This window comes from Tupaia chinensis, unplaced genomic scaffold, assembly GCF_000334495.1.
Source record: "Tupaia chinensis unplaced genomic scaffold, TupChi_1.0 Scaffold000042_2, whole genome shotgun sequence".
In the NCBI taxonomy this organism is placed as follows: Eukaryota; Metazoa; Chordata; class Mammalia; order Scandentia; family Tupaiidae; genus Tupaia; species Tupaia belangeri.
This window is the reverse complement of record NW_006159498.1, coordinates 779,501-785,815: the sequence shown is the minus strand read 5'-3', so window position 1 is coordinate 785,815 and position 6,315 is coordinate 779,501.

Below are 6,315 nucleotides of genomic sequence, written 5' to 3'. Positions count from 1 at the left end.
TGAAAAAGGAGGCATTTGGGCTGGGCATTGATGGATGAATGGAGAATCTTGACTAATAGGGAGATGCAGACTGAGGAAACAGCATGAATATTTGGAATATAGGAGTGTAACCCTACATGAGGGCAATCTAAAGTGCTGCTTGGCCCCCGACCTCATACTGAGGCTAGGTGGGATCCGGTTTAGACCCTCAGGTTATATCTGGGTGGTTCCAAGCCCCAATTTGAGGCAACTCAAGAGACTTAACATCACTTGGGACCAGCAGTTGGCATGATGGCTGTCGCTGGACTCCCATGTAGTTGATCACGGTTCGAGTCCTGGACCCGGTGGCTTAAACTCACACCAGGTGCATGTGCGTGCGTGCATGCCCAAGATCCCGAGAGGAGAATTGAGAAGGGATTGCAGCATGGCCATTCCCCCTGGGGGGTGATTTCTCACTTCCTGTCTCCCTGTCTCTCTCTGTCTTTCCGGTGAGCACACATGCCCTATAGCAAAAACCTCTCCAAAAAAGAAAGAGAGAAAGAGAGAGACTTAACATCACTCGCTCCTTCTTTTCCCAGTTTCTACGGTACTTGCAGCAGGTACATCAAATCCTAGTAGCCCTCTGAACGACTCATCTTTTCTCTTCTCTATTTGGTTCTCACATGTCTTGCTTTTCCAATGAGACTAAAATACCAGTCTTCTGATTCCTTGAGAACATAGCCAGGGGGCATCTATATCCTACCCCAGGTATTGTTAAACTGGCATATCTTAGGGGCGTGGTGGTGCCCATTCTATGGCAAAAACCTATGGAGGCTGGAGGATTGCAGCACTACTTCTTAAAGGTGATGCTTCTACCTATTGTCCGTGACCATCCAGTTGGATTGACTCCCCACTGACCTGAACTTTGAAACATCAGAACAGTGACAGACATTTACAGAAGCAAGAACCCAAGCTGTTATCTCTAAGGACAGCCTTCTGTGCCTCTCCTAGGGAAGTGTTTTGATTCCCAAGGGCTTTGAGCCGAGCTATAGGAGGCAACAGAGCAGGTGAGTCATCTCAGCCCACACCAGTTCTCTACTGAAGGGCCCCAGCATCTGTCTGTTTTGGGTGATATGGGAAATGGGTACTCTAAGCCGACTCAGGTTCCAGGGAGAGCTGCCATTATGACTTCTAGTGGTGAAAGCAAGGAAAGGGACAACCTTTATCTTTCAGAACAAACATAAAAGGACTCAGAGCACAGGGGATGTCCTCAGAAAAGCTGCAGCATGTGATAAAAGTAAAAGGACACAGCTCACCATTCTGTCGAACCCCATCTGGAGAGACAAATGTGCAGGGCCTGGGGGCCTTCTACCTAAGCAGTATCTTCTCCACTGCCTACCTGTGTCTTTTCATTTCCCCAAGTTCAAAGCTCTCAAGAAAATCACAAGCACTTCTCCCTTCTGGGTGCCCTATCACCTCCCTGGGTACAAGGACATCTATCTTACAGCTGAAACTTGTTTTAAACAATGTCAACATGTAAAGTTGAGGGAGGAATCTTCCTTTTATAAAGTCTCTCCACCATAAAGAACTCCTCTGATGCATTCATTTACCAGAGGTTGACTATGTGTATGATCCTCTGTTAGAAAATGAAGAGATCCAGGGAGGCAGGTGGCATGGTGGTGAAAGGTGCTGGACTCCTATATGGCCAAATATGGTTCAAGTCCTGGACTTGGTTGTTTCCTTTCTCACTTTCCCCCTCTCTCTCTGTTTCTGTCTCTCTCTGGTCAAATTGGAAAATAATAATAATAAAGTTAAAATAAAATAATTCTTTAAAAAATAATAAATTAGAGATTCAAATACTAATGCAACTTAATCCCTGGCCCCCAACAAGGGAAATAAGATACATACCCAAACTGTAACACAGGGAATAGTGTAATAAGTCCTTTAGGAAAGGCTCACAGAGTTGAGTTTGAGAATTTAGAGGTAAATTTAAGATGGGAGGGACATAATGGGGGAAATGGTATTTGAACTGAGCTTTGGAGAATGAACTGGATGTTGCCATTCAGAAACAGGTGAAGTTGGGACCAGCTAATGGTGTAGTGGTTAAAGCACTGCATTCTGACATGGCTGACCATAGCAGAGTCCCAGACCTGGTGGTTTGAAATTCATGCTGGGCACATGTGCATGCATGCCCAAAATCCTAAGAGGAGAATGGAGGAGAAGGGATTGTGGAAGAGTCATCCCCCCTGGGAGATGATTTCTCACTTCCCCTCTGTCTCTCTCCAGCAAAAGCATGTGCCTGATGGCTAAATAAATAAATAAATAAAGGAAGGAAGGAAGAAATAGGTGAAATGACCTCCCATTTGAAGGAGTAATAACCTTCAAAGGACTAAAGGAAAATACACGGACATGGAATTTTAAATGCTAGGCAAATCCACATGGAAACACAAGGGTAGATTGACATAGTACATTTGAGACATATCCAAGCCTCAGAGACACAAGCAATGGCACAAGGAAAATATCTGAAGAGCAAAAGCACAAGATGGACCCACATACTGCAACAGCAGGGCTTATTCTGATTGAGAAGTATGTCAGGATGTATCTTAGATTAGACCAGGGTTCACATGCCAGCTCTACCTAACAGCTGTGTGACCTTCAACAAATTACCAAACTGCAGTCTTGGCTTTCTCATCTTCAGCCTAATATTTTCTACCTAATAGATTGCTATGAAATTGAGAATAGATATGAAGTATCTGGCTTCAAACTGGTAGGCACATATACATGATCAGTATTTATTAGGTTCCTCTTCCATGCTTGAAGGGCTTATATTACAACCAACGAATCAAAGACCTTATGGATCCTTGGGAACCAGCAGTTAGCGTAATGGCTATGTCGCTGGACTCCCACATAGTTGACCGCAGTTCATGTCCTGGACCCGGTGGTTTAAAACTCACGCCAGGCACATGTGCATGCGTGCCCAAGATCCTGAGAGGAGAATGGAGGAGAAGGGATTGCAGTGTGACCATCCCCCCGGGGGGTGATTTCTCGCTTTCTGTCTCTGTCTCTCTCTCTGTGTCTGGCGAGCGCACGCGCCCTATAGCAAAAAAAAAGAAAAAAAATCTCTCCAAAGACCTTATGGGTCCTTTAGGAAAGAAGAGGCCCACAAAAGGAAAAAGAGGCAATCATGAGGAAAAAATGGAGGAAAGCTGCCCAGGGCTGTTAGGCTGAGGTTTCTGCTATACAGCAGGCCACTTTAGGAGTGCCAATAAAACTCTCCCCACCAAACTGGTCTTTGGTTCATCCTGAGAAACGCTGTGTTCCGGCAGCAGCACCAGCAATACAATTAGCAGAACTGAGCTTGTGGGTAGAACAGAGAGTAGGAGTTGAGCAGGGAAAAGAGGCAGTATCCTGGGCTCCTGTATCAGGAATTAGGGGGTGGGGAAAGACGACTTCAGAGAAAGAAATGGTACCATTCCAAAGGCTATCCTCTACTAGGAAAGCCAAGCAGAAGTCCAAGTTTTTCTTGTTGTTTTGCTCACCAGAGACACAGAAAGTGAAAAGGCACCCCCCAGGGAAGATGGCCATGCCACAGTCCCTTCCCCTCCATTCTCCACGTGGGATTTTGGCCAAGAACACACACACATCATGTTTTTCAAGCCAGGGGGCCCAGGACTCAAACCACACAGTCAGCCATGTGGGACCCAGTCTCCTGAACCACCATGCCATCTGGCTGGCCACCAAGGTTTTTTCCTTCAGACTTACATACTTGCTTTTTTAACCTGAAGAAGCTGGCCTTTACAAACCAGCAGGAGTAACACTAAGAGGCACTGGGTTTACCTCTGCAGAGATCATTCAGGCCCTGTAGTTGACCCTGCAAGTCTAATGGAGAATAGGGACAGTAAGGCTCTTCAGTGAGATTTACCATGCAACCCTATCTACGTTTGCACCTCATTCTTTATTTATTAATTCATTAATTCTAAAAACATTTACAGAGAAACTACTCTGCAAAGAGGCAGATTTTGTTTTTTTGTTTTTGTTTTTATTTTTGCTATACAGTGCATGCTCTCACCACAGACAAAAGTGAGAAATCACCCCCAAGGGGGATAGCCACACCACAATCCCTTCTCCATTCTCCTCTCAGGATTTTGGGCACACACGTACGTGTGCCAGACATTGAGTTTCAAGCAGCTGGATCAGGGACTCATACCACAGTCAGTCATGTGGGAGTCAAGCACCTTAACCACATCTGCCATGTTTATACCTCCTCTTGCTCAAGTCATTTCACTAGTCAGTTTCTTACCTGTCAAATGGGAAAAACCAGTTCTATAGGAAGCTGTGATGAGATAAAGAGACATGCTTGGCACAGAGTAAATGCTCAATAAATGTAAACTATTGTGTTAGAATTTCATGTAAAGCTGGATATCTTCTTTTTCTTCTTCTTTTCCTTTTTTTAGAGAAGTTTTTCCTATAGGGTGTATGCGCTCTCCAGAAAGAGAAAGTGAGAAATCAACCCCCAGGGGGAATGGCCATGTCACAATCCCTTCTCCTCTATTCTCCTCTCAGGATCTTAGGCATGCACGCACACACACCCAGCATGAGTTTAAGCTAACGGGTCTAGGACTTGAACCACAATCAACTACGTGGGAGTCCAGTGTCTTAGCCATTACGTCAACTGCTGGTTCCTAATGCTGGATATCTTTCATTTGCCCCTTTAGCTAGTCTTCATCCTTTTCCACCCTGTGCTATGGCCTAGAGTTGACATAATACAGACTACATCAAAACTCTCTTGCACTTTGACTACCAGTTGAGTTTGGTCCACGTGGGGCTTTGACAGGAGACTAGAGAGAGGGAGGTGAGAACAGGGTTAACTTTCTTAGCCTGTTGACCCAATGTCCCAGCTCTAGTTAGATGACCCTCCACACAGCCTTTCTCTAGGTATAAAGACAATAAGATCCCACTGTTACTAGGTCCAGAACATTCCACCTGAATTTAAATCTAATCTCTGCTACTACCTAGCTCTGACTCTGTGCCTGGCCTCAGCTTCCTTACCTGTGAAATGAGTGGATGGACTACATGGCTTTTGTGCTATTATTCCCTGCCACTACTGGATATTTTGTAAAGTTAAACTCAAGAAAGGGATGCACACAAGGTAATAAAGCTTCCTGGTGAAGAGGGCAACAAAGTTAAGGTTAGCCACTAAGCAGCTCTCCCCATTCTCCAACCCTCATTTCAGCTCACTTCCATCTACTTCCCATAGACTTTCCTTTTCCTCTCAGGCCATCAGGGTACCAGATGCCTAAATGATCTCCACTCCAAAGCAACAGCCAAGAAAACTCAGGAAATTAAAAGTAAATCCCCTTTCCTTTTAGTAACCAACTGCCCAACCTTGGTTTATCTACAGAGGCCCTCCCCCATTCTGGCATGCCAGGGGGGCCCAGGCAGGGAAGCAGTTACACACTGACACCAATGCATTCTCCACAGACTATGAGGAGAAACCACGTGGTCTCTGCTCTGGGAAATGCTGAGGAGAGCTGGCTTGAAGGGCAGAGGGAGAATTTAAACCAGCACTCTGTCAGAAGGCATGAAATGCCGTGGACTGAGGTCTCTATCATAAGACATGTTTCAAAGAGAGGTTAATGATCACTTGATATTACACAATTCTTAAGTCCTTTCCAGCTCCTCAAGATTAGTGATTCAGGGACACACACACACACACACACACACACACACACACCCCCGCCAGCAGCCACCAGAGAGAATTCTAATCACAGCTGGAGGTGCTGTCTGCCCAAAGTGCTTGCCCACCTACTCTCACCCAGCAGTGGGGACAGGAAAGCCGGCAGGGTGACAGCAGTAGAGCGCAGTTTGGATTCCAGACTTCTGTTTCTGGCTGGGTACGGGAGGTGGCACTGGGTGGATAATGTCTTAAACTTCCCACTTCCTGTTTTACCCGAGAGCTGGCCTCGGCTAGAAACCTCACTCTAACAACTACAACAGCAGTCAGTCATTGGTGTTCTCTCCAGAACCCGGGGCCTCATTCCACATGTTCCTCTGGCAAGATCAAGGCCTTTACTGGTCCCAAACCAAAGCGCTCCAGACCCTCTCCGGGCCGCCAGGCGGTCTGTCCCACAGCCCACGACGCGGGGCGCGTCTGAGATACCGCGCGCAGCAACACCCGCCTTCCGGCCGCAATCCCGTCCCGGGGCACGGCCTGCCACGGCCCTCCCAAGCTGCCGGCCCCGCCTGAGAGGGCCCAAGTTTTGCGCTCCAGGCCTCGCGCCGCCGGGAGGCCGGGAGCCAAGCCCGAGGTGACGAAGCGGCCGCGCCGCGGCAGCGCCTGTGAGGAGGGGCAGGGCC